The sequence below is a fragment of the Dendrobates tinctorius genome, unplaced genomic scaffold (assembly GCF_039654945.1).
Source record: "Dendrobates tinctorius isolate UK_male_01 unplaced genomic scaffold, ASM3965494v1 ptg000003l, whole genome shotgun sequence".
Classification (NCBI taxonomy): Eukaryota; Metazoa; Chordata; class Amphibia; order Anura; family Dendrobatidae; genus Dendrobates; species Dendrobates tinctorius.
This window is the reverse complement of record NW_027361671.1, coordinates 23,129,087-23,141,645: the sequence shown is the minus strand read 5'-3', so window position 1 is coordinate 23,141,645 and position 12,559 is coordinate 23,129,087.

Here is a 12,559-nt window from a genome sequence, read left to right as displayed (position 1 = left end):
AATCATATATCTATGTTGACAAAAGCTAAATCTCCAAGCACGCCAAAATACTCAGAGGACACTCGAACATGCTTGAGAAAACCCAAGCAACGAGTATACTCGCTCATCACTAGTACCTACGATAAAAATTGCAGACCTCTCCATTCTTTGTAGATGGGAAAACTGTAGTTAAAGTTCTAGAACAGAAAATCAGAACTGAATACATTAGAAAATTAATTAGCAGTAGTTTTCGGACCTATTATAATTAATAAAACAAAATGGTGGATGTGAGTAGTCATTTATTTTGCAACTTCTATGTAAACAAGACATTTTATTTTTCATTGCTAACTTTATAAATGTGATTAAAGGGTTCTACAAGCTCCTCCAATAAGCTAAATGTGATCTTGACACAATTCCTAACCTATAACAAGGAAAATTTAATTCAGAATTTAAATTGAACCTGTTAGCAGGATTGTGCTGAGTAACCTACACACAGTGTCAGGTCGGCACCATTATACTGATTAAAATGATACCTTGGTTGATGAAATACATCTTGTGGTTGTTGTGTAAGCTTTATTTTAATATTTGCGTTAATGATCTGCTCGTGCTTCGGAAAAGCCTGCTCTGCTTAGGCATTCATCTGTATTGGCTTATGATAGGTCACTGGTCCCTCAGTGACCTGCCCCCTATTTTACATATACTATTGTTTGAAAATAAAATTAACATTCATCATTCAGGCGCCTGATACTGTACGTTGGATAATATGGATAAAATAACTCAAGGAAAAGTGCAATATATAATTAATTCACCTTGTAATCATAATACCGCACACATGGAAATAAAAGGGACAACTCGGATATTAAGATAAAGCGAACAAAAAAAACAAAAATATGTCCAATAATAAAATTCTTTATTTTAATTAGATATCCAATAAAAAAAATAATAATAAAAAAAAAAATATATATATATATATATAAATAAAATAATAATAATGAGGGGAGGCCAATGTTAAGAAAAAGGCACAACCAGGGGACTGTAGTAATCACTGATATTATATATTTAGGACAATATCACACAATGCTAAAAATAAATAGTGCTAGTGCCAATATAACATCTTTGTGCAAAACAGCATAAATAAATACATAATATCATATAAAGTGCAGTCAAAAAACTGTGAAGAGGCAAAATAGATATGACGACAAACCCCTGACGAAGGTATGCCGAAATGCGCGTCGGGGCTGGCACATCCCGGGGACTAAAGCAGTTACAAGGTATCCACACTGCTCGTATCTTTGTTTATATTTATCACTTTATTTATATTATAAGTGTGGATTCACTTTATTATTGTTGCACATTGCACTTTATTTGTGGTTATATATTTATTGCCAATCTGCTCTGCACTTTATTTGTGGTAATATGCTAGTCCTGTGGATGATATGCACTGTGGCCTGTAGCTTGCCACTGACTGGCGCTGACTCTATCACTAGTTCCCTATTCACACACGTAATTTCAGAGGGAGGGGGATCTTAATGAGTCATTTGCAAGTCCATGCATCCGTCATCATTCACACAGGTAGCAACTAGAGTCTATGCTAGCGCATGGCTGGGCGGACATGCAAATCTTTTATAGCCGGGACCTTCCCATAGCTTCCAAATCCCTGTGATGGACCAATCAAATCTGGAGAAGGACCTGTGCATGTGAATCCCGATCTCCAATGGGAGATCGTCTCGTGAGCATGCTCAGTGGAGCGACGGAAGGACTTAGCCTCTGGAGTCGCTTGCTGCTGATCAGCCTGTGTTGCTATTGCTGGCCCAGAGGTGGCAGCAACAGCCAGACCCACTGAGCTCGTCAGAGCAGAGCGTCGGGAACAACGGGGCTGCTGAGCAAGCTCCTCTGCGGTTGATGGAGAATAGGAGACCGCAGAATGTGAGGCAATGGATTCCTGCTGTGCTGCTGCAGGAACCCGACGCCTAACACATAATGCATGACGATAAATACTAAACAAACATTTAAAACTGCAATATGATGTGCCACTGAGCAACCAGTAAATGATAACTAACCTTAAAAAAAGAAAATTATAAAATATCTATTACCAAAAAGGAACAAGATTAGGAGGTAAGACCTTCTAAAACTTGCCACTTAATTTTTTCCTTGCAGCTCCTCGGCACCCTAATATATATATATATATATATATATATATATATATATATATATATAGTATATATAAGTGTATACAGCTCTGGCAAAAATTAAGAAACCACTGTACAGTTTTATAAAAATCAGCTTCTCTACATGTCGGACAGCCATTTAATTCCAGTGTTAGTTGAGTTCCAACCAGAGTACACTTCATTCTACATAATGTGCTTCTGATTAGGTGATCACCTGAACTAAATCTTATTTAACGAAAGAAAGTATAAAAAAAACCCTGCTGTGGTGTTCACAATCTGTTAGGTGTCTGGTTTCTGCTTCAGCTCTGCAGGAAACCAGAGCCTCACATTCTGAGGTCTCCTGCTTTCTATCTACCGCAGAGAAGATTACTTTGCAGCAGTCCGCTCCAGTTCCTCTGTGCTCCTACTGGGCATGCTCACGAGGCGATCTCCCATTGGCGATCGGGAGTCATGTGCCCAGGTCCTGCTCCAGATCTCATTGGTCCATCTCGGAGATCTGGAAGGACCCGCACGGCTATAAAAAGCGCACATGACCATTCGGCCATGCGCTAGTATACACTTTTCAAGCTAAATGTGTGAATGGTGACGGATGTATGACTCTGGTGACTGACTCATTTGAAACCCCTTCCCTCTGATATTATACATGTGGATAGGGAATTAGTGCAGCAGTCAGCACCAGTCAGTGGCAAGCCTTAGGCCACTGTTCACACCGCACCTATGCTCTAGCGTCCAACATTGCACCTGCTTCCTAGCTTTGTCGACTAGCGGCTGTGTCCTACGCCACGCTGCAGTTGCAGTCCTCCTTGGCGGCCGCAGTAGCAACGCCGCACACACGGTAGGTCTAGACGGACGCAGCTCCTCTGCCTTGAGTCCTGCTCCTGTGACCAGATACCATGTGTGCATTTCCCTGTGATCTGTGACACTAACAGGCTCAGCGTTTTTGTATGTTTATGTTGCGGCGCCTCTGTGTGTGAACAGAGCCCGCTTTGCGCACTTCGGGTGAAGTTGAACCCGTGCGCATTATACCGCCATATTGCTCGTCTGTCATTACCTATCAGCGGTGTAACACCTACTGCACGGTGGACCCCGAGCTGCGAGCGCACTTTATTATTTATTTTTATTTAGTGCGTTCCACCATTCCTAACACAATCCTCTTGCAGTAGGAAAAGCTGGATGGCAAAACAAGTACTAGTAATATTCCAAAAGTAATAGGAATGAAAAAATAACTTTTAACCACGCCAAAGTAGTTGAAACGAAAAGTCTTGAGTGAAAAAAAGAAGGGCTCAATTCTGGCTTTACTAGCAGAGGGTACCTTGAGTGTCATGTTTCCTGCATCCTTAAAATTTCTAAAATGGTATTCCATTACAACAAGGTCAAGCAGCATACTTGGGATAACAAAGCTACAGATCGGCAGAGGGCGAAAATAACTCTCCACAAACCGGGATGACCATCATCTTATTCCAATGTCACTCAGCAAACGCAAGATGACATCAAGTGACCTACAAAAGGAATGACAAATGGCAGCTGGGGTGAAGTGCATGGCAAGAACAGTTCATAACAGGCTGCTAGAGGTAGAAAAAAGCCATTCATCAATGAGAAGCAAAGGAGAGCCAGGCTGAAGATTGCCAAAGACCATAAGGATTGGACCATAGAGGACTGGAGTAAGGTAATCTCTGATGAGTCTAATTTTCAGCTTTGCCCAACACTTGGTCGTCTAATGATTAGCTGGAGACCTGGAGAGGCATACAAGCCACAGTGTCTTGCACCCACTGTGAAATTTGGTGGAGGATTGGTGATCATCTGTGGATGCTTCAGCAAGGCTGGAATTGGGCAGGTTAATCTTTGCGAAGGATGTATGAATCAAGCTGCATACAAGGTTATCCTGGAGAAACAGTTGATTCCTTCTGCTTAGGCAATGTTCCCCAACTCTGAGAACTGATTTTTCCAACAGGACAATGCGCCATGCCACACAGCTAGGTCAATCAATGTGTGGATAAAGGACCACCACAAAAAGCAACACTGTGCGTTTGGCGCACGTCAGCGCAGCACCAAAAGTGCGCATGAGCTGGAAAAGGCATACCAGCGCATGGCCAGCGCACCCAACGCTAAATGTAGGGTACGCCGGTCGCATGCAGCCTCATGCGCCTATAGGAAGAGCTGACTGGAGGAGGTGCAGCTGGGGGCGGAATTTAGCGGCGGTCCTGCACTGTGCCTCATAACGCAAGTCTAAAAGAGCATCGACCGAGGACTTTTAACCTTTTAATTCACAGTTCGCTACCCTCTTTCCTTTTTGGGGTGTTTGTAGTACTCAGGATCGGATCTTTGGACCAATGTCTGTTTCAATCCCACCTGTTTCCTTGTCCCTTCAAGTTAAATCAGTCATGGTCTGCTTTTTTCTCTTCTACCTAGTACCTGGGACCTGTTGAACATCTCCATTTTTTATGCAGATAACATTTCAAACTAACTATACATACTACACATAGTTTTTAACCATACTATGTTTAATACTATCACTTTAAACTTTCTTTGCTTTCAGCATTTTTTAAGTAAAGCATAACATTTTACACTTTCTTATTTCTAAGCAAAACAAACATTAGTGCTCCCCCTTCCTTTGAGGGAAGCACCCCCCCACATGCATCCCCGCCACATCAGGAGTGGGCATATTTTACCCCATTTTGAGGACGTAGAACTGTCCCCAGGCCGTGCAACGGTGCACAGCGGTCCCAGCAGTCCAATTTTTAAGGATACTCCGGGCCATCTCCTGACGGCAGGGAACTCCACAGCCGTGAAGTCCCCGGGATGCTTTTAACTGTCCTGGGCCCCAAGTGTCTCTGGTGCCCGAGACCCAGGAGTCCTCTTCTCTTTTATGGGGGCTCATACCCCTTGGGGTAAGAGGTGACCAACACAGCATAGTAGCCATGGGGGCAGTATTCCTTGTAGTAGGAGACCAGGTCTCCCTCCTGCAGAGCCCGCCCATGCTTGATGGAAGCCACGTTGAGGTATACTTTGTAGCCGGTTGCGGTGTCCCGGATAAATCCATAGCCTTTCGCGGTGTTAGTATGCACGAGCCACCCGATCGACCGGGGGTAGACATGGCTGCCTCCCCTTCTCATGCAGCAGCGCCCAAACTTCCCGCTCTTTGGCTTTCTTCTGTTTGATGACTTCAGTAACCCAGGCGGGAGGCCCGGTGTAGGCCGCAGAGCCCAGCAAGCGGGCCACGGCCGATGTTGAAAGTGGGGTAGGGGCGGCCATGGATGTCACCGCATAGGCCACAGCGGGGACCTTGCATGGGGCAGAGATGGCCGTAGCCATCAGTGAGTAGGCCTGGAGCAGGATCGTGGTGGCAACAGGCCTTGATGGATAGGCCGCCGCCGGGGTGTGGAGTGCGGCAGGAGTCACCGTGGGTCTATTCCGTGCCAGCGATGTGGCACGTGGTGCCACTGGACGGGGCGGCTCTGGGTCACTGGTGGGGCGCTTCTCGGCCCAATCAGGGTCACAGAGTCATCCAGAGCTGAGGTCGCTGGAGGGCAGAAGGCCGAGCTGGGAGGCCTGGGGCCGATGGCGGGGCCCCGGGGCCTGGCTCGTGCATGAGGCGGGGGGGCGGGAGCTGCCTGTGGTGCCGCCAGCTGGGCCAGGGGAACGCTCACCTTCCCCGGTGCCACGGCATTACACTCTTTTGCTGTGCATCACTGCAAAGGAAATGTAGTCAGTGCACCACTAAACTATTGGAAATCAGTGGTTCCCAGTGGAACACAGCTGGGCACAGCACACTGGTAGTATGTACTACAGAATTGAATTCCATCTCCAGATTCACTGAGTAAGTGGATTAGATAGTTTATATTAAAACAAAATGTATCATTCTTGTAACCTCTTTCCTTTCAGTATTGAGATCCATGCAAATTTATTAGCTGCAAATCAAATTTTTGGGGAAAATTCAGCATAGCTGGTAAATTCACATTTCAAACGATCAGCTCATTGCTAGTCATTAAGGCTCTTTTAAGCCATTATGGGCTTAGTAATAAAGAAAAACATCAATAAAAATATTTGGCTATTGCTCTTACATGTGTTCTAGCATCTGCTACAATAAATAATAACATGAAATAAAATAAAGTAAATTTAGAACGCTTAAAACTGTTAAGAAGCGTTTGAATACATTTAAAATAAGGTGATGCAATTTCCATTATCAGTTGGGTGTATCTTCACACACACTCCTGACAAATCACAAACTGATCATTTCAAACTATGCAGTGAACTAAAATTTTGACATAAAATTGTTTATAAAGCCCAGTTGCCAATTTATTCATACATTTCCAGGAGGAATAATAAAAGATGAGAATAAAAAGTTCTAAGTAAATATTTAAGTATTTTATTTTCCTATGTACAGTAATACTTGAAAAATTGTGAACTCTTCAGATTTTCCATATCATATGCCACTCACTGACCTGTACCCTAATATTGCATCACTTACATCAATACAAAATTGACAAAGTCTAATATTTTTGACTCAATTGTGTGAGTTGGTTATCTTTACCTACTTTTAGGACTTGTGTGCAAATCTGATGTATGGTAGATTCATATCCTGTTTAGGCAAAAATGTCAAAAATTCGGAAATGTAAAATCTTCTGTTGTAAATGAAATATATAACTTGTTGGAATACATTTCATAATTATTTTTCAGAAACAAATGTTAAATATTTGAGGCAGTCATAACATTCAAAGATCTTTTCTTGCTTGAGTGTACAAATTGGGCATAGTACAGTAATTGCTAAAACTTGCCATTGTTAATTTGTATATAAGAAGGCAATCATGTCACAATCCTGCACTCCTTCATATTTTGCTTGATCCTGTCTTTTAAACACCATTGGATACATGTTCACCGTATAACAAAGTCAAGCTTTCATGAAAAATATATAAACAATTAAAGATGAGATCTGCACAATACCAAAAAGTGTAAAGAAAGAAAGCATGTGGACTTGGTGAAAATAAGTAACAGATGTTCTGCGACATGGAAATGCAGTAAAATAAGCAAATGTGTACAATATAAAACAGATTGGATGTAATTAAATATTACATATTGCAATATTCTCTGAAATAAATACTAAATAGAAAATGCTTTATGACTGTAAAAGGACTAATTTTAAAGTAATTAGGAATGTAAATGCTCTATTAAGTGTCAAAATGTACTTAACATGAACTATTTGTAATAAAAAAGTTGCAATTGTTATCAACTCATTCCTTAAAGGGGGTTTCCATGAGTGACATTTATCATATATATACAGGATACTCCAGAGAACACATTACTCACAGTACTCACCTGATTCCCTCTGTCTTTTTTAACATGGATTACATTGGTTTTGTGCATGCACAACCATGCTGAGTTTTTAAATCTATGATTTTAGTGTTGAAGGATTTGCACTCACATCCTAAATGTTAGTTACTGTATAATGATCAGACATTTTCACCTCAAAATTGTTAATAAATGATACACCATAAAAAGACCAATACTACCACCATATACAGCTCTGGCAAAAATTAAGAGACCACCACATCAAAACCCTGTAATGGGCAGCCCATTCTCCAGACCTGAACCCCATTGAAAACCTCTGGAATGTAATCAAGAGGATGATGGATAGTCACAAGCCATCAGACAAAGAACTGCTTATATTTTTGCTCCAGAAGCAGTGTGAAAGACAGGTGGAAAGCATGCCAAGACGCATGAAAGCTGTTTTTAAAAATCATGGTCATTCCACAAAATTTTGATTTCTGAACTCTTCCCGAGTTAAAACATTAGTATTGCTGTTATGAATGATAATGAACTTGCTTTCTTTGCATTATTTGAGGTCTGAAAGCACTGTTTTTTTAATTTTGACCATTTCTCCTTTTCAGAAAAAAAAACAAAATTTATTGCTTGGAAATTCGGAGACATGTTGTCAGAAATTTGTAGACTAAAAGAGCAATTTACATTTTACTCAAAAATATACCTATAAAGAGAAAAATCAGACGAACTGAACATTTGGAAGTGGTTTCTTAATTTTTTCCAGAGCTGTAGTGCCAAGTACTGATATATACTAGCTTGGATGTTTTTGAAATTCAAAACTGCTGGGTTTGATACATTATCTTTTTTATGGATTTTCAGTGAATCAATTTGCCATAAATCTCACTACTGCAAGGCCTCTAATTGCCTGGTAAAGGCTTGTGTCAGACTCCGAGAATTCTTGCGACTGTATTCAACCCCTTTCAAGCTCTTTAACTCAAGGACAGCCTTACTAATGTCTAAGTGAGCTAACCACATATGGATATGGTTAAATTATTATTAACCAGTGGAAACTAGTAGGCCGTTTAATGACATACTGCACAAACAGATTTTTCATGCTTTTTAAAATTAAAAAGCTCTTTAAAAATTATCCATCTTAGAGGCTGATTCATCATTGATTATAGGTTTTGTGGTAGATCATCTCACTCAGCTGTACACAGAGGTAGACACGAGAACATTGCCTCTTTAAGTCCTTCACTTGTTTATTATGTAAATGTGGCATAAACCATGGTGAATTTAAAATAAACTCGGCCCTTTGGGCAAAACAGGAAAACAAAACAAAGTGGTATATCACTGTCCATATGTCTGCCGGGATCCACCAGCTCAGGGTTAGCAAAAGCACAAGGTTCAGTTTAGCACCAACACCAGTACTTCTCTGCAGTCTCTAGACACATTGAACATTAAATGCCTCAGAAGGATTACTATATAAATTCCAGACCACAACCTGGGGTGGAGATAAGGTGAACAACCTCTCACCCACTCTATGACTGTCCACAAAAACCTAGCCCTTAAAATAGCCAATTAACCCCTCTCAGCACATAGTGTGCTGGAGCAAATTTCTGGGTTTCAAATCATTGAAGCTAATATCCTCAGTGAAACATATCTCCGCTCTAGTACCTTGTCATTGACTTTGTCACAGTTTCTGACATAAAACTCTTTGTTTTCATGTCAGTCCCAGCCAGCTCCACCAAAGTAGGTGGAGCATAGGTGGGACATGACTTCGTGACACCTACCATATTTAATAAAAGTTATGCCACTATAGTGGCGTAACTTTCACCAGAAACGCTGCTCTAGTTTTTGACTGGAGTAGCATTTCTGATGAGAATACGGAGTGGCATATGCCACGGAGAAGATGCATTAATTAATTTAGTGTCATGCGCTTCTTATTGAATTTGCCCTATCTTAAGTTTAATGAATCTGCTTCTTAGTCTTTTGAGATCAGGCACACCATTCTTTTGTTGCCTGTAAGTTCATTAAAATGACTGAAATTTCCTATTTAGTGGCCATCTCAGAATTTATCTGCCTAACCTGTGGTCTACACCAAATATAGGTCCTGGACTTGATGACAGCCAACCATTGTTGAGTTAACAACACTGTGTCTGTGTGTCATATAAAGTTGGATGGGACTTTTCATAAGTAATATGGTATCCAGGTCTTGGGAAACAAAAAATCAGGGTTCCATTCCTCCATTGATCATCCTCTCCAATTATGTGACTTAATGCCATTGTGACGGATTGCACAGGGGAAGGGGGTGTCGACTTCGCTCACCTCGGTGGAGGGGAGAGAAGGACCCAGCAGGGATTGGCTCTCTGGTGCCACCACTTGTCCCAGGTCAGTCAGGGAACTGCACCAAGGGTAAATATGATCAGAAACCAAGAGAAACACACAGGAGTACAAGGTCCATAATTATAAAATTTAATGAAATTTATTATACTAGTTTAAAATGACAATAGTAATAAATACGCCAAAATACAATAAAGTACAAAGATCAGGCAATCCTGGCTGAGGTCAGATAATAATAAGATTAGTGCAAATTTGCATGAGGTGCAGACAACATATGGGGAAAAATAGGCTCACACCTCCTCACAATAGAGATCATTATATAAGTATACAGACAATAATCTGAGGTGTAAAAAAATGCTCAAGCAAAGTGCTTACCCATAGTAAAGCTGCACAGGACCACAGACCGCCGCAACTGACGCGCGTTTGGCTCACTCTTTATCAAGGTGTGGTGCAGTTTGCCATAACGGGCCACCCTTAAATATTCCCGAGACCAGCTGAGCACAATAGCGGCGCGTGTGTCCGGGAACCGCCCCGGAACTTGCATCACCAGTAGGCATGGAAACACAACGCCGCAAGTCAGCGCAGACCGGAAGTCATCACCGACATGCATACATCATGTTCCTGCACCCCCAGCAATACTCCGAGGCACGTGAATACGGAAACATGCGCACTGTGCACCAGAAACAGGCCAACATAGACGTGCAGTATGCCCAAAAGTGTCATAGTGCACAACATAGTGCATATACATAATATGAATACTAAAAAATAATACGAGAATCATAATACAAAATGCCATTAAGTGCTCAGATCCAAATACCACAAGTAAATTTATAAATATATTAAAAAATAAGAAGGGGTACCTCTAGAGATGGTCTTCTTATCGGAGGGGTGAGAGGTTCATCACCTAAAAATACTAATGGAGATCTGAGATTTATCTCTACCTTTAATCATAGATGGGACGATATGAGAATGATTTTGAATCGCCACTGGTCTGTTCTTCGGACGGACCCCGTATTGCATAGATGTCTTCCCAAAAGCCCACTGATGACGGCACGGCGCTGTAATAACCTACGAGATATATTGGTAAGGAGCCATTATGTTAAACATATTCCCAGGCTGTTTGGGGCAGGTTCTCCTAGGACTGGCTTCTTTCCTTGTGGAGATTGCTTGGCGTATAAAAAACTTAAACGGGCTAATTCGTTCACCTCATCGGATGGCCTCAGTGTTTATGAGATTAGGGATTATATCTCTTGCAAATCCACTTATGTGGTATACTATGCAGTATGTCCCTGCGGGTTGATCTATATTGGTCTTACCTCTAGGGAGTTACGCGTACGTATACGTGAACACATACGTGACATTGAGGCTGACCGGGATGTGCTCGACATTAGTACCCTTAAAACTATCCTCAAACATTTTCGCCTTAAGCACAATTGTAATCCCACAGGTTTACAGGCATGGGGTATTGACCATGTTCGTGCCGGTATTAGGGGGAGTGATCTTAAGCGTGTACATGCCCAGAGAGAGTGTCAGTGGATTGCGGTACTTGATACCGTGACACCGTTTGGGCTTAATGAACAATTGAGTTTTAGCTCCTTTTTGTGAGGATAATTTTGATCATTCACATCCTGGATTTATTGTGTGTCTTTTGTATTTGTCTCTGTATTTATCTATATAACATTTTTTATTTTATTTTAGTTTTATGCTAGTGATCAAGCAATTTTCCATCCTTGAATGGCTGCAGAGATGAAGATTTGGTACGGGCTACGCTGATCATGGAGTCATTTGCTATACTCTCTTATTTATCATTGTTTTTCCCCCTTTTTCTTTTTCCTCCATCACTTCCCTTTATATATATTTTTTATATATATAATATATATTCTTTATATATATTTATAAATTTACTTGTGTTATTTGGAGCTGAGCATTTAATGGTATTTTGTATTATGATTCTTGTATTATTTTTTAGTATTCATATTATGTATATGCACTATGTTGTGCACTATGACACTTTTGGGCATACTGCACGTCTAGGTTGGCCTGTTTCTGGTGCACAGTGCACATGTCTCCATATTCATGCGCCTCGGAGCATTGCTGGGGGCGCAGGAACATGATGTATGCATATCGGTGACGACTTCCGGTCTGCGCTGACTTGCGGCGTTGTGCTTCCATGCCTACTGGTGATGCAAGTTCCGGGGGTGGTTCCCGGACACACGCGCCGCTATTGTGCTCAGCTGGTCTTGGGAATATTTAAGGGTGGCCCGTTATGGCACACTGCACCACACCTTGATAAAGAGTGAGCGAAACGCGCGTCAGTTGTGGCGGTCTTTGGTCCTGTGCAGTTTTACTATGGGTAAGCACTTTGCTTGAGCATTTTTTTACACCTCAGATTATTGTCTGTATACTTAAATAATGATCTCTATTGTGAGGAGGTGTGAGCCTATTTTTCCCCATATGTTGTCTGCACCTTATGCAAATTTGCACTAATCTTATTATTATCTGACCTCAGCCAGGATTGCCTGATCTTTGTACTTTATTGTATTTTGGCGTATTTATTGTTATTGTCATTTTAAACTATTATAATAAATTTCATTACATTTTATAATTATGAACCTTGTACTCCTGTGTGTTTCTCTTGGTTTCTGATCATATTTGGGAGTGTCCTTCATGGAGCCTTACTGATTTCCCACTATGATTGCATTTGTGGGTGGCTTCCCTCTTTATTGGCTTTTGCTTTTTCCGGTTTGTTTTCAACTGAGGGCAAATAGTTGCCAGAAAGGCTTCCCTTATAGGTATGAGTTATTGAAATACTCCCG